Source organism: Malus domestica, chromosome 16, assembly GCF_042453785.1.
Source record: "Malus domestica chromosome 16, GDT2T_hap1".
NCBI lineage: Eukaryota > Viridiplantae > Streptophyta > Magnoliopsida > Rosales > Rosaceae > Malus > Malus domestica.
The window spans coordinates 20926113-20952914 of NC_091676.1; the positions used below are offsets into that span (position 1 = coordinate 20926113).

A 26802-nucleotide genomic window follows, 5' to 3' on the forward strand; every position below is an offset into this window, starting at 1 on the left:
ACATTAAACATATTAAAATTATCCTAGGGAATAATTATACAACATTACTTAATTACTTAAAAAAATTAACATGTAATTGTTAACATTACTTAATTACTTACAAAAACTAACATGCAAGTATTAATTACTTAAAAAAATTAACATGTAATTGTTAACATTACTTAATTACTTACAAAAACTAACATGCAAGTATTAATTACTTAAAAAAATTAACATACGAGTCCACACAATTTTTTTTGTTGTTGTATAAATTACAATAATATAAATATAAGTTTGTAAACTTACTTTAAATATGGAACCCTTTGTGTTCAAGCTCTGGAATGGATCTGGAATGACTTTGAAAGGGGTAAGGGAAGAAGAAGAAACGAAAATGCTCTGAATGGCTCTGATACTCCACCTCTTGAAAGAATATCACAATGCCAGCTTTGAAAGAATATCACAATGGCTCTGATCTCCACCTTTTGAAAGAATATCGGCACACAGTTTTGAATGAAACCACCATCCATGGTCTGAAAAGAATACAAGTTATAATTGTAAAAGTGGTCTGAAATTGTCAAAATAATTGTAAAAGTTGTCGGGAATCCTGAGTGAGTCATGTGTCCTCCTGACAGGAGGAACCCACACACACACACAACGCACGCAACCACACACGCACACAACGCACGCACACAAACATCACACACGCAGACACGACCCCTCTCTCTCTTTCTCTCGATCCTTCTCGATCTCTCTTCTCCCTTCTCCCACACACACACACACACACAGAGATCTCTCGATCTCTCTTCTCCCTTCTCCCACACACACACCACGGCCTTCTGCTCCTCCCTCTCCTTTCTCTCTGCACCGAGACCCACACACACACCACGGCCTTCTGCTCCTCCTTCTCCTTTCTATCTGCACCGAGACCCACATACACCTCTCATTTCTCTCTGCACCGAGACCCACACGCACACCATCGCACCTGCTCCGGCGAGTTCCTTCAATTTCTCCGGTTAGGTAAGCTTTGGGTTTTTCATTTTATGTTCTAGATCGAAGCTTAGATATGAAATTGAAGTTCTATCTCGTCTTTTTGCAAGGTTTTTGGGATGAAATCGACTCGGGAATAGGCACACCCATCTCCGGCGAGGCCGTGGGTGTTGAAGAACTTTCCGAACACCTTCGGCCGTTTCACGGCAAACGGACGTTATAAAAACGTTCCTCTCGTCTTCTATTTCATGTTCATACCTAGATCGGAGTCTAGGGGGTTGTTTTACAGTCGGCCGGAGCTGTAGAAGCTTCGGCGTTCGTCTCCGACTTGCACAGTTCCGAAATTTCGCGATAATATCGATAATATCGCGGAATTTGGACGAAAACCCCTTGGATACCACTTAAAATATCGGCTTGGGAAAAATTCGATAATATCAGCGATATATCGCCGATATTATCGATATTTTCTTCCATGGTTATGGGTAATCGTTTAAAAAAAATAAATGTTTATGGGTTTTATGGGATTTAATGATTCGAAAGAGAAATCATCCTTTTACGGTCTATTTGTTTACCAGTAAATTTTAAATGAATGGTCATGAGTATTACACGCGTGCAAAAGATATTTTTTGAATCACAGCATACTACGCATGACTATACATTTTTTGAATCACATTATTGCTAGTTTATTGTGAGGCTAAGCTCACCCCCTCTCCCTTAGTGTAGATAATATCGTTTGTTCAAAAAAAAAAAAAACACAATCATTTGACAACTAATTGAATCACATTATTATGTGCGGTCTTTTATAACCGGCCCTAGGCTTGGCAAACGGATCGTGTCTGTCGTGTTCGTGTCGTTTTCGTGTAACACCTGTTATCTAAACAGGTCGTGTCGTGTCACACATGTTATCTTAACGGGTCCTTAACAGGTCGGGTCACTTTACCCACCTGACCCGTTATGACCCATTAAGAAAAATATTTTTTTTTCTTAAATTTGCACATATCACACATTGCCATATAAATATTAATTCAAAACATTAAAACACATTTGTCGTTTAAGTATTATATCTACACTCGAAAATAGGAGCCTAATAAACAAACATTCATACACTACTAGTCTATTACAAACTATTAAATGTGCAAGGATATGCAAAATGAAAGAGTTTTTGTTTTCAAGGTTGTGAAGCCTTTCTCAAAAGTTTTTGTCCTGTTACTTGATCTCTGAATGTTTTTTTTTTGTTGAGATTTTTGGTGTATGCGATCTTGAAGCATATACAAACAAGTTTGACCGTTGGATCGTTGAAATTAGTTTCGTAGAATGGGTATCCCATCAAAACGATAGATTCACTAATGCTTGGACTTTATTTATACTGTCATTAATAGTGTAAATATTTTAAATTGAAGATTGAATTCATTCATTGTATTCATATAGGATCAAGGAGTGTAGCTGTAAAAAATCATCAAAATCGGAGTTAAAATAACCGTTAAATTGTGATTTTTCGTTAATAACTATCCAAAAGTTTTGTCCCGTTACTTGATCTCTGAATCTTTGTTTTTTGTAATTTTTGGTGTATGCGATTTCGAAGTATATACAAACATGTTTAACGGTTGGATTGTTGAAAATAGTTTCGTAGAATGTGTATCCCATCAAAACAATAGATTCACTAAAGAGTTTATTCATACTTTCATTAAGTATAACATAAGATTTTGTGGTATCCATTAGTGTAAATATTTTAAATTGAAGATCGAGTTCATTCATTGTATTCATATAGGATCAAAGAGTGTAGCTGCAAAAAATCATCAAAATCGGAGTTAAAACAACCGTTAACATGATTTTTCATTGATAACCGTTGAAAAGTTCTGTCCTGTTACTTGATTTCTGAATGTTTACTTTTTTGCGATTTTTTTCTGATGTGATCTCGAAGCATATACAAACAAGTTTGACGGTTGGATCGTTCAAATTAGTTTCATAGAATGCGTATCCCATCAAAATGATAGATTCACTAACACTTAAGAGTTTATTCATACTTTCATTAAGTATAACATAAGATTCACTAGTGTAAATATTTTAAATTGAAGATGGAGTTCATTCATTGTATTCATATGGGGTCAAGGAGTGTAGCTGTAAAAAATCATTAAAAACGGAGTTAAAATAACCGTTAAATCATGATTTTTCGTTGATAATCGTGGAAAAGTTTTGTCTCGTTACTTGATATCTGAATGTTTGTTTTTTGCACTTTTTGGCGTTTGCGATCTCGAGTTATATACAAACATGTTTGACGGTTGGATCGTTGAAACTAGTTTTGTGGAATGTGTATCCCATCAAAACAATATATTTACTAACACTTAAGAGTTTATTCATACTTTCATTAAGTATAACATAGGATTTTGGGGTATCCACTAGTGTAAATATTTTAAATTGAAGATCGAGTTCATTCATTGTATCTTTATAGGGTCAAGAAGTGTAGCTGTAAAAAAATCATCAAAATCGAAGTTAAAATAATCGTTACATCGTGATTTTTCGTTAATAACCATCGAAATTTTTTGTCCCATTACTTGATCTCTGAATGTTTATTTTTTGCGATTATTGGTGTATGCGATCTTGAAGCATATACAAACAAGTTTGACGGTTGGATCGTTGAAATTAGTTTCGTAGAATGCGTATCCCATCAAAATGATAGATTCACTAACGCTTAGAGTTTATTTATACTTTCATTAAGTATAACATAAAATTTTATGGTATCCACTAGTGTAAATATTTTAAATTGAAGATCGAATTCATTCATTGTATTCATATAGGGTCAAGGAGTGTAGCTGTAAAAAATCATCAAAATCGGAGTTAAAATAACCATTAAATCGTGATTTTTCGTTGGTAACCGTTGAAAAGTTGTCTCATTACTTTATCTCTGAATGTTTGTTTTTTGCAATTTTTGGTGTATGCGATCTCGAAGTATATACAAACATGTTTGACGGTTGGATCGTTGAAACTAGTTTCGTAGAATTCGTATCCCATCAAAACAATAGATTCACTAACACTTAAGAGTTTATTCATACTTTTATTAAGTATAACATAAGATTTTGTGGTATCCACTAGTGTAAATATTTTAAATTGAAGATCGAGTTCATTTATTGTATTCGTATAGGGTCAAGGAGTGTAGCTGTAAAAAATCATCAAAATCGAAGTTAAAATAACCGTTAAATCATGATTTTTCGTTGATAACCGTCGAAAAGTTTTGTCCCTTTACTTGATCTCTGAATGTTTTTTTTTTATGATTTTTTGCTGATGCGATCTCGAATCATATACAAACAAGTTTAACGGTTGGATCGTTGAAATTAGTTTCGTAGAGTTCGTATCCCATCAAGTTCAATGGTGTGTGTATATATATATATTTATTTATTAAGTAGATTTAAATTTATTTATTTTGTACGTATAACACTTAAGAAATTGAATGATATGTATGTTTAAGCTGATCCAATGGTCACCAATTTATAATATGTAATTATATATATATATATAATTATTATAGTTTTTAGGGGTATAAAATTGTTAAATTAATATATATAATTATTATAGTATTTTTTTAGGGTTATAAAATTATAAAATTAATATTTTGCTTATCATATATCGTGTTACCCACGTGTATACCCGAACCAATCCGCTATCTTAAGAGGTGTTTATCGGGTTACCCGACAACGACCCGATTTGTTATCGTGTCGACCCGAACATCTATTAATTTCGTGTCGTGTCGTGTCGAGTTATCGGATTGTGTCAGGAATTGCCAGGCCTAACCGACACTACGCCTTTTAAGATGTTTTGAACATGTTTAAAAATAGATAAAATGATATTTAATAAACAATTGATTGAATCACATTATTGCTAGTTAATTGTGAGGTCTAATTATTGAAAGAAAAAAATAATAAATAAATAATTGCACAAAAAATTATTTATAAAAAAACATTGTTTATATGACAAAAATACCCCTACATTATTTGATGCATTATTTTGGGCTTCTTTTGAACATTTTTGTTTGGGGGCATTTTTGTCCCATTATTTTTTGGGAAGCCTGTGACCCCAAATGGGGCTATTGGCTTTATAGTAGTATAGGTAGAATGGAAATAATACCAAACTAGCCTTTATGCACGCGCTTACGCGTGTGCAAAAAGCATTTTTAAATCATGGCGTGCTAAGCGTGACTACACATTTTTTGAATCACATTATTGCTAGCTCATTGTGCAGCTAAGCCCACCTCCCTCCCCCTTAGTGTAGTTAATATCAATTTATTAAAAAAAAAACAATCATTTGACAACTAATTGAATCACATTATTATGTGTGTGCGAAAGACCTTTTTTATAATCGGCAATATGCCTTTTACGATGTTTTGAACATGTTTAAAAATAGATAAAATGATATTTAATAAAAAACTGATTGAATCACATTATTGTTAGCCAATTATGAGGTCTAATTATAAAAATAAAATAAAAAACCGCACAAAAAAAATTGAATTACAGAAAACATTGTTTATATGACGAAAATACACTTGCATTATTTGATGCATCATTTTGGGCTACTTTTGAACATTTTTGTTTGGGGAGCATTTTTGTCCCATTATTTTTGGTGAAGCCTGTGACCCCAAATGAGGCTACTGGCTTTATATTGCTAGCTCATTGTAAGATCTAGTTATAAAAATAAACAAAATAAAAAAACTGCACAAAAACATTAATTATAAAAAACACTGTTTATATGATGAAAATATCCATGTATTATTTTGGGTTGCTTTTGAAGTTTTTTGTTTGATGGGCATTTTTGTCCCATTATTTTTGGTGAAGCTTGTGAACCCAAATGGGGTTGGTGGCTTTATATAGTAGTATAGATTACAAATGAAAGCTCGGGGGAATGTATTAAAAATGCAGTGATGAGCCTAAGCAGATTATAGGACATAAAGACATAGTGGTATTTAAGATTGTTGCAAATTACGAAGCATTTCTGCCCTTGTGTTGATATTTCTCCTCAATTTCTAGCAAATTTATTAAAAATATCGTTCATTGATCTAGTAAACAAATCAATTATTAGTATTAAGTCATATAGACAGGTGGCATGATCTCAAATGTACAAGTGTCATAATCTTATGAGTCCAGTTAGTTAGGAGGTTGCTTAATCATTAAGTTTCCTACAAACTATATATAGTTGTTGAGGTATCCTTTTGTAACTAATTCATTCAGTTAAGTAATACAATTGATCTCTTTCATCGACTTCTCTCTCTAAAACTCCATAGCTTCTCTTTAAGCTTTCACAGTGTTGTTATCATGGTATCAGGTTTTTCTCGATCCAAGAGCCGTGGTGCTGGATTTGGTATTTTTCTATCATCATGGCGATTTAGTACTTTCTTCTACTTCAAGAAGAATCAAGTTCTGGTTTGTTTGACATCCTGATCGTAATTTGTTTGATTTGGTTATAGATATGGGTTTTGTTAAAACATTGAGGCACGAAGTTGAAATTTTCTGTTCAAGAATTGTGATAGTTGTTCTGGCACGAAGTTGTTGATAGGAGCATATTTATGCGACTTAGTTAGCTTGTTTTCTTGCATTTTCATAGTTAGTTTCTGTTTATTATAGTGACTTAAGCTATTTTCGTGTGTTTGTAGGTCCAAATGACAAAGTTGGCAAGTACGTGCATTTTGGAGTATTTTAGAGCAGTTTTGGGTTGGAATGAATAACTTACATATGGAGCACAAGGAATGGACGAATTTGAAGTTTAAGAGAGGCTAAGAATGTGCTAAAGAGTTGAAGAAATTAATTCAAGACATTGAAGATAAGGAATCAGCTCAAAAGAAGGAGACATTATCCAAACTGCCTTATCTTATCCAAAACCTTATCCAACCTTATCTTATCCAAACTAACCTTATCTTATTTTATCCTATCCTAATCTTATCATACCTTAATTCCAGCTGTAAGGGGGGATTATTTTCAAACTTGGACACATAAAAATATGATTCTAGAAGCCTTATCTCCTCTTTTAAAAATCTGGCGCTTGGACCCTTTCTAGAATGTCTAAATATGCCGCAGGTTCTTAGTCCCTTTCATCCTTGGTTTCTGCCAAACCCTAGTCCTTTTCCTTCAAGAATTGTGTCAAAAATTATCCTTCTCATCTCGGGATTTGTGTCGAGTTCCCTAGGTCTATATATACATATTTTCTGCGGCACAATTGACACACCACTCCCATATATGTCTACCCACCATTTACCACAGTTTCGCACCATACACACTCATATACATACATCCTTCTAGTGCCGCAGCTTTGCAAGGAGAAAAGAGAGGACACCCCTAGAGCCGTGCTTGCCATTCAAGACGTTGGATTGTTGGAGCGTTTCTAGGTGTATTCTATCTTTGTTTTCAATGTTTAAATTTAATTGTCTTTGTTTAATTGCGAACATGAGGAACTAATTTCATTATAGTTAGAGGAGAATTCAAAGCCATGAACATATATTGCATATGAATTGATTACTTTTAGTTATGATTTCATGAATTGTGAATGCAATTTGTTGAACTGTTTAATTTAGAACTTGTTCTTGTATGTTGATTAAGGATGCATACTTAGTTTGCATGCATGAATTTGATGCTAAAATATAAGGGAGTTTCATCTAATAGTTATTGTTTGTACCATACTTGACCAATCCCGAAACTACTGAGCACCAGTCAACGTTATATCGTCAAGGACCCAGAAGAGTTTCCCTACAACCAGGAGGCCAATTACGGCGCGACACGTGTCGACATCAGAAGCCAATCATAGCGCGACACGTGTCAACATCAGAAGCCAATCACAACACGACATGTGTCAATGTCAGAATGAAACTAGAAACTCTCTTCTATAAATAGAGATCATTCTCTCACAATATTTCCTAATGTCATTTGTACTAAATCATTCACTAGTACTCACTAAAGGAGAGCTTGAACCTATGTACTTGTGTAAACCCTTCACAATTAATGAGAACTCCTCTACTCCGTGGATGTAGCCAATCTGGGTGAACCACGTACATCTTGTGTTTGCTTCCCTGTCCCTATCCATTTACATACTTATCCACACTAGTGACCGGAGCAATCTAGCGAAGGTCACAAACTTAACACTTTCTATTGTACCAAAGTCCTCACTGATTTTGTGCATCAACATTTGGCACTGTTTGTGGGAACAACACTTTATTCCCACTCTCTTCAGCTTTGTCAAGCTGGTTCCCACCATTCGTACACTCTCTTTTGACCAGGCATCCATCTCCAACATAAGGAGTGAAGGAAGCCACAACACACAGAATGACACCCCTCTTGCACCTAGTGCGAAGCAATGAAATAAAGAAGGAAAGAGGGTTGCTCTTCAAGCTAAAGTTGATGAGTTAGAAGCTCAAAACAACAAGATAGCAATGAAGAATGAGGTCCTCCAGGAGCAGTATGAGAAGCTCTTTGAGACGCTCCATGAAACTATGCGTACTTAAACACGCGAACTTGTTGCCCCTGTGGACATCAACCATCATCTGGGTGCCCCCGAACATGGAGGGTCACTTTCCTTTGACATGGGTATCCTTGATGAGGAGCGAGCTAATCATCAAAAAATTGATCAACATGAGACTTCTCTCAACCCAGCTGCTTCGACCCGAAGCAGGAGAAGTGGAGGAAGACACCTTCTTGCGGAAGGGTTGGAAGGATCGAAAGCCATTTATCGTGACTGCCGAGACTTCCTAAAGCAACGTCGAGATAATCCCCTCCACATATGCTCGAAGATCAATGACCCAAGGGTTTCTTAAAGACTCGGTCCTCTTCCATAACCCAGGCCAGCTACCAATCTAGGGAAGGAATAACATGTCCTAGAGGAACATGAAGGTACAGGGGACTCTGAGGTATTCTGACAAACTCGCCCTAGAAGTCAGTACGGCGAGTCCAAGGAAAAATCACATGCCCTTGCTCAAACTTTCCTACTTCCAAGAGGCGATGGAGACTTACGAAAGAAAATCCCAATGGTACATGACTCTACTCAAGACCCCCTTGTCTTACAGCTCATTAAGGAAGTAAACAAGTTGAAGGCCGAACGTCAGGTCGAGATACCTGACTAGAACCAACCCAGGCCTGGTTCTCTCACAAGGAGGATCCTTAAGACCCCCTTCAAGCGAAGACAAAACAAAAGCTTAGTTTACAACTCTATACTGGAAGGGAAGACCTAATTGAACACCTTAACCTCTTTGAGTCCACCATGGCATATTGGATGCACACCGACGAAGAGCGATGTCTTCTCTTCCCCTCCACCCTCTCTAGCGAAGCTCTAAACTGGTATTGCTGTCTTCTACCTGAGACAATAGAATCATTTGAGGAACTGAAGAAACTGTTTGTCTTTCAACACATCTTCCAGATCGATCGTTTGCATTCTGTAGATGACTTGTACACTATTCGCCAGAAGCCGGACGAGTCACTACGAGAGTACGCTGGTCGTTTCAGCCATGAGTATTCTCGCTGCGCTGAGGCAGATGACAAGACCGCCCTCAAGGCTTCACGGCAGGCCTACGTGATTGTTTCTTCAAGTACATGATCAATGCCAACACTTGGAAGACTTACTCTGAGGTGATGGCACTGGCTTACAACCATGCCTCCGCCGAGGCAAGGACATATCAAGGGAAACCTCCCATAACCACCCCTTATCAGCAAGTAGGGAGTGGAAGCCAGATCCAACCAAATGAGAAGACCTCGACCTTCCAAACGGCAGTGGTGCCTCCCCCTGCCTTACTTAATTCTTTGCCAAGTCAACAGACATATCAATCTCAGGGCAAAAGGAAAGATTTCCATCCTCACCAGTCTCATTTTAGTAAAATGAGTAAGGGACACTACCGCGATAACCAAGGGTATAGCCATAATAATCACTGACCCCAGGTAGTCAACACAGTGGGTCAAACACGTGTCAGGACAGCCTCTACCCTAAGGTATGAAGCATACATACCTTTGAATGCCACATGCGTGGCCATTTACCCCATCATAGCACACTTGATACCGAAGCTAAATCCGAGGCACCCGGATTACAAGCCCACGAAGAACACGGGCACGTTTTGCTGCTACCACGAGCATAATGGCCATGACGACGAGAAGTGTATCACCCTTTGTGATCATATTGAAGCTTTGGCACGTGAAGGAAAAATTAATCAATTCCTCCTTCACCCTCCAATGGGTAACCGTAACCAACGCCAGGTAAATGTAATATATTCCATAAGTGGTGGCATACCCATATCTAAATCTTCCAACAGGGCCATGAAGAATAGTGAACGAGCTTTAAGGTCTGGCCACCAAGTGTTTCATGTGGAAGACATCAAGGGAGGTAAGTATCAAAAGCCTAACTAGGATCCAATATGTTTCTACCAGAGGAAGAAAGAGGTATCATCTACCCTCACAACGACCCACTGATCGTGGAAGCTCACATAGCCAACTTTGAAGTACGACGAATCTTGGTAGACAATGGGGTTTCGTTCAATATCATGTTTGCTGAAGCTTTCAGGGCACTTAATGTAGCTAAACACTTGCTCGACCACTTGATTTCCCCTCTAATAAGCTTCTCCGGTGATATCGTGCAACCTTTGGGGAGCATACACTTAACTTTCACCATTGGTACATGCCCTTACACAGCTGCCATTACCACTAACTTCCTGATGGTTGATTGCCCAACGACATACAATGTCATCTTCGGACGCACATGCATCAATGATCTCAAGGCCATGGTATCCACACATATGTTGTTGATGAAATTTCCAACCCCCTATGGCAATGGTTACATTATAGGAGATCAACTTAGTGCACGATCATGTTACAACACTTCGGTCAAGCAATAACACCTGCATGTGCCCAAGGAAACCCTTTCTATACATGATCAAGTCATAAAGACTAGCCCAGACGAAGCTAACTTGGATCTTCACGGTGGCAACAGTCAACCCGACGATCCTCGAGATGACTCTTTCACCCAGTAAGCAGAACCTGCTGAAGAGTTGGAGAAGGTCTCAATCTCAAAAGATTATTCGGATCGCATGGTGAAGATTGGTACCACCTTGTCACCACCCATTCGGTTGGCATTGATCTCTTTTTTGCAAGAGAACACTGAGGTCTTTGCTTGGTCATACGAGGACATGCCAGGCATCTCTCCCGATATAATCTGTCATCGCTTAAGTATTGACCCCAAGACCAAGCCAGTGAGACAGAAGCGAAGATCTTATGATGCTGAACGGTACGAGGCAATGAAGGCAAAAGTTGAAAAACTCAAAGGCATAGGCTTCGTCCGCGAAGTCAATTATCCAACGTGGGTAACAAATGTTGTCCTTGTTAAGAAGAATCCAACCAAGGAAAGTCTCATGCTCCAAAAGGTATTATGGAGAATGTGTGTCGATTACACCGACCTAAACAAAGGATGCCTGAAGGATATCTTTCCTCTTCCTCTCATAGACAGACTTATAGACTCTATGGCAGGGTGTGAACTCTTGAGCTTCATGGATGCTTACTCAGGATACAACTAAATCCTCATGAACCCTCCGGACCAAGAACACACAGCCTTTACTACTGACAGGGGACTATATTGCTATAAAATCATGCCCTTCGGCCTAAAAAATGTAGGAACGATTTATCAGAGACTGGTTAATTCAATGTTCGCCGAACAGATTGGGAAGAGCATGGAAGTTTACGTTGATGATATGCTAGTCAAGAGCAAACATGCTGACCAACACATCACCAACCTATCTGAAACTTTCAGCATTCTGAAGAGGTATCGAATGAGGTTGAACCTCAACAAATGTGCCTTCGGCGTAGGCTCTGGCAAATTCTTAGGCTTTATGATAAGCCAACGAGGCATTGAGGCTAATCCTGAGAAGATCAAAGCAATTATCGACATGAAGGAATCGATAACTTCAAAAGACATCCAGAGCCTTACTGGCAAGGTGGCAGCCTTAACTAGGTTCATCTCTAAGGCCACAGACAGATATGGTCATTTCTTCAAAGCACTTAAGGGAAGTAAGAAGTACATTACATGGACTGATGAATGTGCTGAGGCATTCAAGAACCTCAAAGACTACATGAGTAAAGCCCATTTGCTCTCCAAACCTGAGGTTGATGACACTCTCATTTTTTATCTGACTGTATCGGCTTCAACAGTAAGTTTCGTTCTCATTCGAAATGATGGTAATGTCGAATGACATGTCTACTACGCTAGCAAGGCCTTACAAGATACGGAGACATGATACTCCAACATTGAGAAATTGGCTCTAGCATTAGTCATGTCTGCTCGAAAACTTTACCCTTACATCCAAGCACACTCCATGATCGTGCTTACCAATCATCCTCTTCGACAAATACTCCAAAGTCCTGACACTTCAGGGCGAATGATCAAATGGGTGATAGCATTGGGTGAGTTTGACATCTCCTACCAACCAAAGCCAGCTGAGAAGGGCCAAGCAGTAGCAGACTTCATCGCCGACTTTACATATCATGTTGACATTGTTTCAACGCCTAAAGAAATGGTTTCATTACCCTTAGAAGCTCAGAAAATAGAACCAACAACCCCAACATAGAGTCTATATGTTGATGGCTTGTCCAACCAATAAGGTTGTGGAGCAGGACTAGTCCTTACGACCCTTGACAAAGTGGCGATGGAGTATGCTCTTCGTTTCAAATTCAAGGCGTCGAACAATGAGGCCGAATATGAAGCCTTCATAGCAGGCCTACGTTTGGCCAACACCTTGGGGTTAAACGAATTGATATCTTCAGTGACTCCCAATTGGTTGTTAACCAGGTCACCAACAACTTTGACGCTAAGGATAGCTCTATGGCAGCATATCTGGCACAAACACAATTGTTGCTCAAGCACTTCCACTACCAGATCACCCAAATTCCTCGAGCGGCAAACAGTCATGCAGATGCTTTGGCTCGCCTCGCCTCGCCTCAGCGGTGGAAGACAAGATTGGGAGAAAAATTCAGGTCGAATTGTTGGCAGCACCAAGCACCATGGCTGCGGAAGTGTGCAACTTACAATAAGAAGATAGTTGGATTACCACGATTTATAGATTCTTTGCTCATGGCACCCTTCCAAATGACAAAGTCCAAGCTAAGCAGATTCGATACAAGGCTACTAGTTACTTAATCATTAATGACCAACTATACAAGCGGGGTTTTAACCTACCTCACCTAAGATGCCTTACGCTCGTAGAGGCAGAAACTGTCCTTTGGGAAATACATGAAGGAGTCTGCGGAGATTATGCTGGATCTCGATCCCTAGCACACAAAGCTTTTTGCCAAGGATATTATTGGCCAACACTCCACCAAGATGCCATCAGAATATCTCGCTCATGTGATAAGTGTCAACGCTACACAACTATTCCTCACTCCCCTCCCGAGCCGCTCCCTCCTATGATCAGCCTTTGGCCCTTGGCCCAATGAGGACTTGATTTGATCGGCCCAATGCCTGCAGGGAAGGGCAAGGTTCGCTATGCAATCGTTGCAGTTGACTATTTCACAAAGTGGGCAGAAGTAAAACCCTTGGCAACCATTACTGAGGCAAAAATAGAAGACTTCATATGGAAGAACATCATTTGCAGATTCGGCATTCCCAATGTGATAATCACTGACAACGGGCGACAGTTCGACAACAATAAGTTCAGGATGTTTTGCTTTAAGTTCAACATCAACTTATGTTTTCCCTCCCCAGCTCATCCCCAGTCTAATGGACAAGTTGAAGCCATCAACAAAATAATCAAGTGAACTTTGAAAACCAGCTTGGACAAGGCTAAAGGTTATTGGCCAGAATTTGTACCCTAAGTTCTTTGGTCATACAGCACTTCATTTCGGACATCAACATGAGAAACACCATTCTCACTTGCCTTTGGTATAGAGGTAGTTGTCCCAGTTGAGCTTGAGCAAGCAACGTTCCGAGTCCAAAACTACGTGCAAAGCGAAAATGACAAACAACTTACCCTCAACTTAGATCTAGTCTAGGAACACAGAAACCAGGCTTACTTGAGGAATGTCGTCTACAAGCAGCGCATCTCCAACTACTATGACTCAAGGGTCAAACATCGTTCTTTCAAAGTGGGGGACTGGGTATTGAAGAAAAGATTACTCTGCGACAGAGTCCCGAGTGAAGGAACACTTAGTCCAAACTGGGATGGACTGTTTAAAGTTGTTGGCATCAGTCGCCCTGGCTCCTACAAGCTTAGAAGCTTCGATGGCAAGACCCTTGACCATCCATGGAACGCTGATCACTTGAAGTACCATTACAAGTAAACTCACATTGTACAAGTGTTAAGCTTCAGCTGTTCGATATCTTATGTAACGAAGATTATTTGGCATGAATTCAATAAAGAGTTGATTTAGACAATTTGATCCTAATCCTCTTACATTCCGAACAATGAAACACTCGGGTTCAAAGCTTTAACATGAATGCTTCCAACATGAAACAAAGTCTAAGTATATGTCAACAAGACTATACAAATAAATGAACAGCTTCACAGTATATTCATTCAATCATACATTCCAACATATTCATACATAAGCCAACTGTGCTTTGAAAGGGTTCAACATATTTTATGTCATTCGGCATTTGTTACAATGTGCCTAGACACCTTGCCCTTATTCTCACCAACCAGGTGAAGAAGGAACTCATCTTTATGCCACCAACCAGGTGATAAAATGTACAACCCGTACTTTAATATCATTTGGTAACTTGTCATTCATGCCACCAACCAGGTGATGAAATGTAAAACCCGTACTCTAATATCATTTGGCAACTTGCCACTCATGCCACCAACCAGGTGAAGAAGGAACTTATCTTCATGCCACCAACCAGGTGATGAAATGTACAACCCACACTCTAATATCATTTGGCAACTTGCCATTCATGCCACTAACTAGGTGACGAAATGTACAACCCGTACTTTCCTTCATGCCACCAACCAGGTGATGAAATGTACAACCCGTACTCTAATATCATTTGGCAACTTGCCACTCATGCCACCAACCAGGTGAAGAAGGAACTCATCTTCATACCACCAACCAAGTGATGAAATGTACAACCTGTACTCTCCTTCATTCCACCAACCAGGTGATAAAATGTTCAACCCATACTCTAATATCATTTGGCAACTTGCCATTCATGCCACCAACCAGGGGAAGAAGGAACTCACCTTTGTACCACCAACCAAGTGATGAAAGCAACTCACCATTCATTCCACCTACCTGAAGACGATTAGTACAACTTGTACATGTGAACTCCTAGCATTCGCAAATAATCAAAAACCCTCAAGCTTGACAACTCAACTAGGGGAGCATTTATGCCCAACAACATTTATAGTCACCAACAAAGTCTTATTGCAAGCCAACAACAACTTCAGTGCATTACATACGAAGATCAAGCTATTTAGCCCTCTTGCATATGCTTCAAACATTTCCCCTTTATAACAATGCAAACACTACAACTTGTAGAAAGCTTCACACACTCTTGATTAAGACAGTGTGAAGCAAAACCAATTTATGGTGCCAACAAGAGCTTCATCAATGGAGGGCAACCATAATTCTCAAAAGCTTCATACACTCTTGATCAAGACAGTGTGCAGCAAAACCAATTTATGGTGCCAACAAGAGCTTCATCAAATGAGTTCAACCATAATTATCAAAAGCTTCACACACTCTTGATTAAGACAGTGTGAAGCAAAACCAATTTATGGTGCCAACAAGAACTTCATCAATGGAGGGCAACCACAATTCTTAAAAGCTTCACACACTCTTGATCAAGACAGTGTGAAGCAAAACCAATTTATGGTGCCAACAAGAGCTTCATCAAAGGAGTTCAACCATAATTCTTAAAAGCTTCACACACTCTTGATCAAGACAGTGTGCAGCAAAACCAATTTATGGTGCCAACAAGAGTTTCATTAATGGAGGGCAACCACAATTCTCAAAAGCTTCACACACTCTTGATCAAGACAGTGTGAAACAAAACCAATTTATGGTGCCAACAAGAGCTTCATCAAAGGAGTTCAACCACAATTCTCAAAAGCTTCACACACTCTTTATCAAGATAGTGTGAAGCAAAACCAATTTATGGTGCCAACAAGAGCTTTGTCAATGGAGAACAACTACAAATTCTCAAAAGGTTCACACTATCTTGATCAAGATAGTGTGAAGCAAAATCAATTCATGGTACCCAACAAAAGCTTCAACTCCAAAGCTTCACCTACAAAGCTTCAACTCCAAAGCTTCACCTACAAAACTTCAACTCCAAAGCTTCACCAACAAAAGCTTCATCAATGGAGGACAACTACAAAATCTCAAAAGCTTCACACTATCTTGATCAAGATAGTGTGAAGCAAAATCAATTGATGGTACCCAACAAAAGCTTCAACTCCAAAGCTTCACCTACAAAGCTTCAACTCCAAAGCTTCACCTACAAAAGCTTCAACACAAAAGCTTCACCCACAAAAGCTTCAACACAAAAGCTTCACCTACAAAAGCTTGACCCACAAAAGTTTAACCTACAAAAGCTTCACCCACAAAAGCTTCACCCACAAAAGGTTGACCTACAAAAGCTTCACCCACAAAAGCTTCACCTACAAAAGCTTGACCCACAAAAGCTTGACCCACAAAAGTTTCACCCACAAACGCTTCACCTACAAAAGCTTCACCCACAAAAGCTTCACACTATCTTGATCAAGATAGTATGAAGCAAAATCAATTCATGGTGCCCAACAAAGCTTCAACCTCAAAGCTTCACCTACAAATCTTCAACACCAAAGCTTCACCTACAAAGTTTAAAATATATATATATATATATTTATTTATTTTTTCAGAAATTCGAAAATTCAAAAATTCGAAAAATTGAAAAAAAAATATTTCGAAAAGAAAAAATTGCCTAGGCCTCATCTTCTTTGGGCCTAACAACTTTCATAACAAATATATATGAAGAAGGAGTTTTGGGCTACCACTTAGAAAGGAAATGCCTCATTCGTCAACTCCCTCGACCGGAGACTTGGGGTACTCCTACCATATGCTACTGCACCTTGATACTCGGAAGTCTCAGGACCACTCAGCGACTTGGGTTTTTCAAGTCTCCAAACGAGAATTTTTCGCACTCGGGAAATTAAGGGAGCACTACCTCAACCTACATGCTTCACTACAAAGCTTCAACATACAAGCTTCAACAAAAGGAAAAATTCAAAGAACTTAGTGAAGAAGGCTTTGGTGTATTTAACACAATACGTTGAAATGAAGCAAAGCTTGTTTATTGATATCTCCAATAAGTTACAAATATGTACATATACATGAATCAAAATAAACAAACAAGAGGGAGCTTTCACAAAGGTTGCTCAGGAGAAGTCTCAGTAGTCGGCAGAGCCCCAGAAAGAGGAGGCACCAGAGGGTGATTATTCGGAGCCTTAGTACTAAGCAGAACCCCAGAAGGAGGATGAGGCACCGAAGGTTGATCATTTGGAGCTTCATTACGCGGTACAGCCCCAGAAGACGAAGGCAATAAATGCCTTTAGAACAAACCCACAAACCTCTGATGATCAAGTAAAATTTGACCATTAGATTCCTACAGCTGGTCGAGCTTCCTCTTCATGTTTGTAGCATAGTCATGTGCGAGCCTGTGCAACTGTTTATTCTTATGCTTAAGCCATCTGATCTCTTGTTTGAGACTTATCACTTCAGCCGCTAATGATTCAACTTGGCGGGTTCGAGCAAATAGGCGTTGGGCCATATTTGACACAAAACTTGCACACTGAACACTGAGAGCCAAAGAATCCTTAACAGCCAACTCATCAGACCGTTTGGAAAATAGTCTGTTATCTTTGGGAGTGAAAAGGTTCCTGGCCACCACCGCAGCGGTCATATCATTCTTCATCACAGAGTCTTCAACGGTAAGAGGACCAGTAGGGATAAGAAGGATGGGCGCCATATGTTGTCTTGAGAAGGCATGGCTGCCTCTTCACCAAAGTTCAAGTCAAAACGACGGTCGGATGGGCCAGACATTCTTAGAAATGATGAAGGAGAAATGAGGTGCAATAAATCTTTGAAGTAAGGGGAAAATTCCTATAAGCAATAACTCTCTGAATGTACTCCTTGCACACAATTGGTGCCCCTATAAAAGAAAGGGCAACAGGGTCGTTGGTTCAAAAATTGAAGAGGCACCACTCTTCGGATTCCGAAGAGGCACCACTTTCCACATGCAACATCAGCTCCTCGGGTACCACAGATAACTTTGCCAAAGATCTTTGACAAAGTTTAGACACATAAATTTTGAAGGTCCAGCTACCCTACTATTACCCATAAGGGTAAAGGAACAACACCACTGCTTGATAACTATAAAGTCCTAATGTGTGTCAACCTCCATGCCCTGTGGCAGGGCAGACTGGCAAAAATGCCCAACCTTTACTCATATTCGAGAAAACACTCCCAACAAGATTGCTTGCTCAAAAATGGAAGAGGAACCACTCTCCGAATCTCGAGAGTCAGACTCCCAATAGGATTACTTTCTCAAAAATCGAAGAGACACTGCTCTCCCAATCTCAAGAGTTAGACTCCCAACATGATTACTTTCTCAAAAATCGAAGAGGTACCGTTCTTTGAATCTCGAGAGCTAGATCCTCGACAGGATTTCTTGTTTAAAAACCGAAGAGGCACCGCTCTCCGAACTTCGAGAGCCAGATTTCCTTGGATAAAGCTTGTCTGCAATCTTCACACGCAACATCAGCTTTCCAGATACCACAGACCACTTTTTCAAAGTGCTTTGACAAAGTTAAAACATGTGAAGCTTGTAGCTCTCACTACATTGCTATGACCAAGAAGGGTAAAGGAATAGCATTATTACTTGCTCAAAAATCGAAGAGGCACCGCCCTCCGAATCTCGAGAGCCAGACTCCCAACAGGATTAATTTCTCAAAAATCGAAGAGGCACCGCTCTCTGAATATCAAGAGCCAGACTCCCAACAAGATTGCTTTCTCAAAAATCAAAGAGGCACCGCTCTCTGAATCTCGAGAGCTAGATCCCCGACATGATTGCTTGTTCGAAAACCAAAGAGGCATCGCTCTCCGAACTTCGAGAGCCAGATTTCCTTGGATAAAGCTTGTCTGCAATCTTCACACGCAACATCAGCTTTCCAGATACCACATACCACTTTTTCAAAGTGCTCTGACAAAGTTAAAACACGTGAAGCTTGCAGCTCTCACTACATTGCTACGCCAAGAAGGGTAAAAGAATAGCATTACTACTTGTTGTTAGGGAGACTCCTATATATGTCGACCTCCATCCTCCACGGGCAGGCAGACCTGCAAAAATGCTCAACCCTTCCTCATATCTGAGAGGGCACTCCCAACGAAGCCTCTTGAAATACTCAGCTTTCTTCCCTCCAATAATACATATGCAAACCAGCCACAACAGAGTAAGAGTATCTCATATCATCAGGGTCAAAAGCAAGAGTACCCCATATCATGCTTTTTCCCTATCTTTTCTTTTACCCTTGTTCTTACCTGCAAGACAAGGAGAAAGAGAGCAATCAGTCAGCATTTGGAATCAAGCTTCCAGTCAGAAACTGACTGCCTAGAACCCCTTGCCTGATTACTTACCTGACTTTTCTCTCGAGTACTCATCTTCAACATCTTATGCTTTTAGAAAAGATACCACATCTGCCTGAGGAACAGATAGGGTAAGTGAGAATGATGTTGATGCACAAAATCAGTGAAGACTTTGGTACAACAGAAAGTGTCAGGTTTTGTGACCTTCGCTTGGTTGCTTCGGTCACTAGTGAGGATAAGTACGTAAATGAATAGAGACAGAGAAGCAAACACAGGATGTACGTGGTTCACCCAGATTGGCTACGTCCACGGAGTAGAGGAGTTCTTATTAGTAGTGAAGGGCTTACACAAGTACAAAAGATCAATCTCTCAATTTAGTGAGTTCTTGTGAATGATTTAACACAAAATGGCATTAGGCAATATTGTGGGGGAATGACCCCTATTTATAGAAAAACTTGTAGCTTTGTCACATTGACATGTGTCATGTTATGATTGGTTCTTGATGTCGACACGTGCTGCGCTCTGATTGGCTTCTAATCTTGACACGTGTCGAGTAGTGATTGGCCTCCTGGTCGGAGGGGAACTCTTCTGGGTCCTTGATAGTATAGCGTTGGCCGGTGCTCGGTAGTTTCAGGATTGGTCAAGTATGGTACAAACAGTGTTCCCCTAAGTTCCCGAGTGAGGGAAACTCCTCGGTTGGGGACTTGCAAGATCCAATCCCTTGAGTAATCACGAAACTTCTAAGTACCGAAGTGTGGTCTGATCTTCATCTGCCCTTCTCTGGAAGTACCTTTCCTCCATCCGGGAATGGTGTATTTAGCTGATGTTGACGCACAAGGTAATGTATCAATTTCACTTGAAGCTTAGTTGTAGTTTCGGGCTTAGTCAAGTGTGATACAAACCCTATAGTAGGAGTCCCCCAAGTCGCCGAGCTAGGAGATCTGCCGAAAGAGGTGACAGACAAGGTAAGCAGTCAAACTTCCAAGTAAGCAACCCAGGATCAGAGGTTTGACTTCGGCTTCCGGTTGATTGTTCTCCTTCTCCTTGTCTCTCATTCAACTGCCAGGATAAGGAGAAGCAAATGGATAAGAGATGATATGAGATACTTTTGCTTTTGAAGAAGTAACTTTCCACAGGCTTATTCTTGAACTGTGCTGGAGGGTTTTCTGGTGCCCTTCAGAGTATAAGGCCGACTCAAAAATTTGAGGGTCAAAACAAGTCCATCAAATCTAGAGTACGTTCGACCTTGATGATATGGGATACTTTTGCTGTTGACGGAATAATGAATGTGGTATGGAAAGGTGTCGTGCTGTAGTGATCTGTTTCAGCTCACCGTTGAACCTTCTGCTTCAATCTTTTGCATGGCAGAAGTGGTGTGCAACCTTTGCATTTAAATGGTCCTTCAGAACATTCCTTCATAGTGACTCATCCATGCTTGGCAGCTTCAGTGTAAAGAGCCAATATCTGATCAACTGTCATGAGGTATTTGCCAGTGGAATTCGTGACCTTGACAGCAGTTGAGGATGAGTACTCGAGAGCAATGCTAAGTAAGCAACCAGGCAAAGGCTCCAGGCAGTCAGTTCCAAATTGGAGGTTTGATTTCAGGTTCCGACTGACTGCTCTCTTTCTCCTTGTCCTGCAGGTGTGGACAAGGACAAAGACAAAGATAGGAAGAAAGCATGATATGGGATACTCTTGCTTTCGACCCTGATGATATGAGATACTCTTGTTCTTGGTGTGGCTTATTTGCTGAGGTATTATCGGGGGGAAATAAAGCTGAGTATTTCGAGAGGTTATGTTGAGGGTGCCTTTTTGAATGCGAGAAAGGGTTGAGCATTTTTGCAGGTTTGCCTGTCCGTTGAGGAGAGAGGTCAATGTATATAGGGATTTCCCAATAACAAGTAGTAATGATATTCCTTTACCCTTCTTGGTCACAGCAATGTAGTGGGAGCTGCCAGCTTCACGTGTTTTAATTTTGTCAGAGCACTTTGAAAAAGTGGTATGTGGTATCTGGAAAGCTGATGTTACGTGTGAAGATTACAGACAAGCTTTATCTAAGGAAATCTGGCTCTCGAAGTTCTGAGAGTTGTGCCTCTTCGGTTTTCGAACAAGCAATCCCGTCGAGGATCTGAATCTCGAGATTCGGAAAGCGGTGCTACTCCGGTTTTTGAGAAAGTAATTATGTTGGGAGTCTTTTCTCGAATGTGAGTAAAGGTTGGACGTTCTTGCCAACCTGTCTTGCCGCAAAACACGGAGGTCGACACACATAGGGACTTTCCAGTTGTCAAGCAGTGGTGCTGTTCCTTTACCCTTATGGGTAATAGTAGGGTAGCTGGAACTTCGAAATTCTCGTGCCTAAACTTTGTCAGAGATCTTTGATAAAGTTATATGTGGTACCCGAGGAGTTGATGGTGCATATGGAGAGCGATGATTGAACAGTAAGATTCACGTGCTTTCTACTTCACCAGAAATCTTCGACAGAGTGCCCGTAATTTCCGCAAAGCTGATTGCGCATGTGACAGGTGCTGACGAGGCTGAAAAAACAGGTGCTTCTTCGATTTCTGAGATCGGCCCTCGTGGTCTCTGAGCAGCCCAGCTTTTGAGAAAGCAAACGCCTCTTCGATTTCTGAGATCTGCCCTCGTGGTCTCTGAGCAGCCCAGCTTTTGAGAAAGCAAACGCCTCTTCGATTTCTGAAGCTCCGTCGAGTGCAGATTTTTATAGAGGCTGGCGTTAAGTTCCACAGCACACTTGAATCTCTACCAGTAGAAGCTCATTTCTTGCACTTCTAAGATCTTGATTTGTCTGACCTCTTCCCTCTTCAACACATTTGAAAATGTCTGGACCCTCCGACCGTCGTTTTGACTTGAACCTTGGAGAAGAGACAGCCACGCCTTCTCCAGACAACATATGGCGCCCATCCTTCATATCCCCTACTGGTCCTCTTACCGTTGGGGATTCTGTGATGAAGAATGATATGACCGCTGCAGTGGTGGCCAGGAACCTTCTCACTCCCAAAGATAACAGACTACTTTCCAAACGGTCTGATGAGTTGGCTGTTAAGGACTCTCTGGCTCTTAGTGTTCAGTGTGCAGGTTCTGTGTCTAATATGGCCCAACGCCTATTTGCTAGAACCCGCCAAGTTGAATCATTGGCTGCTGAAGTGATGAGTCTCAAACAGGAGATTAGAGGGCTCAAGCATGAGAATAAGCAGTTGCACCGGCTCGCCCATGACTATGCTACAAACATGAAGAGGAAGCTTGACCAGATGAAGGAATCTGATGGTAAGGTTTTACTTGATCATCAGCGGTTTGTGGGTTTGTTCCAAAGGCATTTATTGACACACCCCGTCCCGAAGGAGGGCGTGCTGGCCGTCACGTGAGAGTGACGTAACCATTTACACAGTTCGGAAGCTTTAAAAAAAAATTCCAATTACTAAGATAACACACCCGAGGGTGAGTCCTACTTTTGTGAATTCTGTCAGAACACCGTTGGATTCCTCGTGGCCACCAAAGCTCTGCTAACTTGAACCTGGAGGGGCGCAAAACAAAATTGAGTGGGTCAGTAAAACAAAGTTTTTCGAAGACTTTTCATTTAAAACATTTATAACCCCTCACCGTAAAACCTGTATACTTTCCCAGAAAATAGCATATATATAACATATATATAAGCAAAAAGCTCAAATCTCAAACCTTTAACACTTTTCAGAAATATATATATATATAGATATATAACCATATGAAATCTCAAAGCTTGAATCCCAAATCTTTAACATTTTTCAAGAAAAACATGCCATGCCATAAATCAAAATATAAATCAGGTGAAATAAGGAATCAATCGGAGACCCTGCAGTTGGTCCTATACGATTAATTCAATAGCTCAATATCTCACTAAGCCGGAGTCACCACAGTGACCTATACGGCCCTACTCTGCACATCACTCGGAACTACGTAAGGTAGTCTATACGATGAAAGGTGTAAAATACGCTCTAGTGCTTCTCTCATCATATCATCAGCGCGCATATCTAAGGTCACCCACCAGTCGGAACCCCTCTAATGGTCTGTACGACTGGCATGTCGGAACCCTCACATGGTCTGTACGACATCCACCTACTTGGATCCAAGGCGAGCGTGCGGTGTGGTGAATAATATACGCACTAACACCTAGGGTGCAGATTATGAGCTCAAACATCTCAACAACAACAATTCAATGAATAAACGAACTCACCTGACTTACCTGTGCCTCCACAGCACCATGCAACATGTATGCATCATATATCAATCATATAACTCATATGAAATTCACATTTTCCAAATAATTCTATGCATGGCATTTTCAAAACATAATTTCGCATAAAAGCATTTTTTCTGGGAAAAACAATAGTATATAGGTAATACGAAAACAAAACTGCCCACTCACCTGGAGTTCGCCCACAACTCCCTAGCACCGTACATCAAGGCGTCATGACGATTAGCGCCTAGAACAACAATCAAATCCAACCTCAGAAATTCTGCCGATAGAATACATAACTTATATAAGACACGTCACTACGTAGTTCGATCCGGATGATCTGCAATTCAGATTTCAAATCCGTAACTTCCAGAGGTCCACAATATACCTCTAGGACAACATCCTAAAATTTCATTACCATCCAACGGTCGGATCTTCGTCAATTTCCAAAACTAAGTGACGGTTAACATTCTATTTTATGAACTTACAACTTCAATTCCAGAAGATCCGTAAATCGGCTTCCCAATCCGTAAGTTCCTATAATCCTCAAATATTACGTATTACAACGTATCAAAGTTTGATGACGATCCAACGGTCGGATCGTCAATTCACATTTTCATCTAACCACGAATCGTAACCAACTTAGGTTCAATTATTCAATTTACGTCCATCAATTATCAAAACAGAACCTAGAACCTTAATCACAAGCTAATAATGACATTGGCGGGCCATTGGCCACGCGCCGCCGCGCGGGCCGCCGCGGGTGGCGGTTGGCCGCCCCCGGCTCGCCGGAAAATTCAACTATTTCCAAAAATTACCAAAATTTGCAGATTTGAAGATCTCAATGAGTAGAACAACTTTCATACCTGAGACCAAGGCCAATTTGGCCTGGAAGTGCTTCAATTTCACCAAAACCGTGAAGAACCCTAGAATTTGGGTGTTTCCAATTCGACCTTCAAACTTGTTCCAACGCCTCAATTACCTCTTGGGCTTTGTTCTAGGTCCTAAAGGAATGCTAAAGGTGTTAGTAATTGAAAGAAAACATTTCAAAATTTGGAGAATTTAAACAAAAGGGTCGCGGCACCCGTAGGGGTGTTCTTCGCGAAATCACAACGAAATTCAATGATTCTTGGGGTGAAACGTAAAGAGGGAAGGCCTAGATGATGATTAGGAGTGGTACCTTGACTCAATTCGTCGGAAATTTGGACGAAATCCATCGAATTTGGGCGTGGGCACCGCCGGGTCGAAACGACCCACGGGTTCTCCCCAACCCATTTCCTCTTTTCCTCCGCTTCTCACCCTCTCTCCCTTCCTCCTTTCCCTGTTCCGATTGGTCAGTTTCTTCCCCTCTCTGCCTCTGATTCGCTCTCTCTCCTTCTTCTCCGATTGGGCAGTTTTTGCCCAATCTCTCTTCCTCTTTTCTGTTTTCTGGTTCTTCCCACGCACACACCCACACAAAACTTTCATTTTTCTCATCCCAGCCATCCATTTCAAAATCCTTTAATCTGGGCCATCCAAATTTTAATAAAAGAATTTCTATATTTTACTAAAATTATAATTCCTTAAAATTCCAAATTTCAAACGTTAATAACTTCTTCGATATAACTCCAAATCACGAACCGTCTGCGCCCACACGTCCGTAACGACGAGTACTACGAGGATATGTCAAGAAAACAAATCTTAGATGGCACGACACAACGATTAACCTCGAATGATGTGCGTGCCTCGAAGGGCATTTTTTGTAAAATCCTTTATTAAAACTTTAAAAATTCTTAAAATTAGGGACGGGCTGTCACAATCTACCCACCTTACAGAAATTTCGTCCTCGAAATTTACACAATCTTTACAATCCATCAATATCCATGAAACAGCCCGAAACACATCTCTCTCATTCGATTCTTTGATTTCTAAGTAGCTTCTTCCACTGAAAGATTCCTCCATAAACTTTCACCAAACTCATAGTCTTATTTCTCAGTACATCATCTTTCTAATACAAGATAGGCACTGGCTCCTCATCATACGTCAAATCCATATTGACTTCCAAAGGTTGAGAAGGTATCACTCGTGAAGGATATGAGGTTTAATGTCGAAGTATCGAAACATAAAACATATCATGCCTTTTCATCGGCTCTGGAGGCAACTCAGCCCGTACGTAACTTCACTGACTCGTTCAATGATCACAGATGGTCTGACGTATCTAGGACTTACTTGTTTTTCTTTTTTAAAACGAATCATACTTTTCCAAGGTGATAATTTCAAAATCATTCGATCACCTACATATACATCCGGTCAGTGGCATGTTTGTCTGCTAAGCTCTTCAGCCGATCCTGGCCCACTTCCAGGTTAGACTTAATTACTTGAATATTCCGAATAGTCTCATCCACTAACTCAGGGCCTTGAATACTATCCGTCCCCAATTCTAACAATTTCGAAACACAAGACATAGCTTTACACGGCCTTATGGCGTTACTCTAGGGAACAAACTGAAGGGACCAACATACCCAAGAAGTTTAACAGATCCCAAATCTCTTTTTCCATAAAACAAACAAATAAATGTTGCGCTTGTCTGGAAAGGTTGGTGTTCTCATACTGAAGTAACATACGTTGACGTCACCAGCCGATCAATTATTATTCAAATTCCAACCTAACTATTTTGTATACGAGGAAGCTTGTCCACGAAATCCATAGTAATATTCTCCCATTTCCACCGTGGAATGGGAAATGACTACATTATTCCAAAAGACTTATTTCTTTCTGCTTTAACCTGATGACTGATGATACGCCTACTAACATACTTCGCCATTCCTCTTTTCATACCCGTCAATAGTACATGAACGAATGGTATGATAAATCTTAGTACTTTTGGGATGCATTGTAGAAGTGGAATAATGTACATCGTCAAAATTGCTTTCTTTAATTCCACACCATTAGGCATAAACACTTGTTCTTTTGCATAGGCTTGCCATCTGATTCTCTAACTCTAAGGTCCTTCTTTTTCCCGTTATTCCTTGCTTTAAATAAATTCTTGAATTTCTTCGTCAAACGCTC

At 40.3% G+C, this 26802-nt stretch overlaps 1 long non-coding RNA gene across 3 annotated transcripts; it reads right to left on the bottom strand.

The window, feature by feature from the left end:
• Positions 1–491: 491 nt before the first annotated feature.
• On the bottom strand, positions 492–25194 carry LOC139192677 (uncharacterized). 3 transcript variants are annotated; one of them, XR_011576937.1, is made up of 4 exons: positions 24935–25169; positions 24621–24758; positions 23944–24001; positions 492–509 (listed from the first exon to the last, which is right to left on the bottom strand). It is a non-coding gene; the product is annotated as an uncharacterized lncRNA (long non-coding RNA). The 3 variants fall into 3 exon arrangements; XR_011576935.1 differs by lacking the exon at positions 492–509 and adding an exon at positions 22863–23055 and having other exon boundaries at positions 24935–25194; XR_011576936.1 differs by lacking the exon at positions 492–509 and having other exon boundaries at positions 23831–24001.
• Between the last annotated feature and the right edge of the window lie 1608 nt (positions 25195–26802).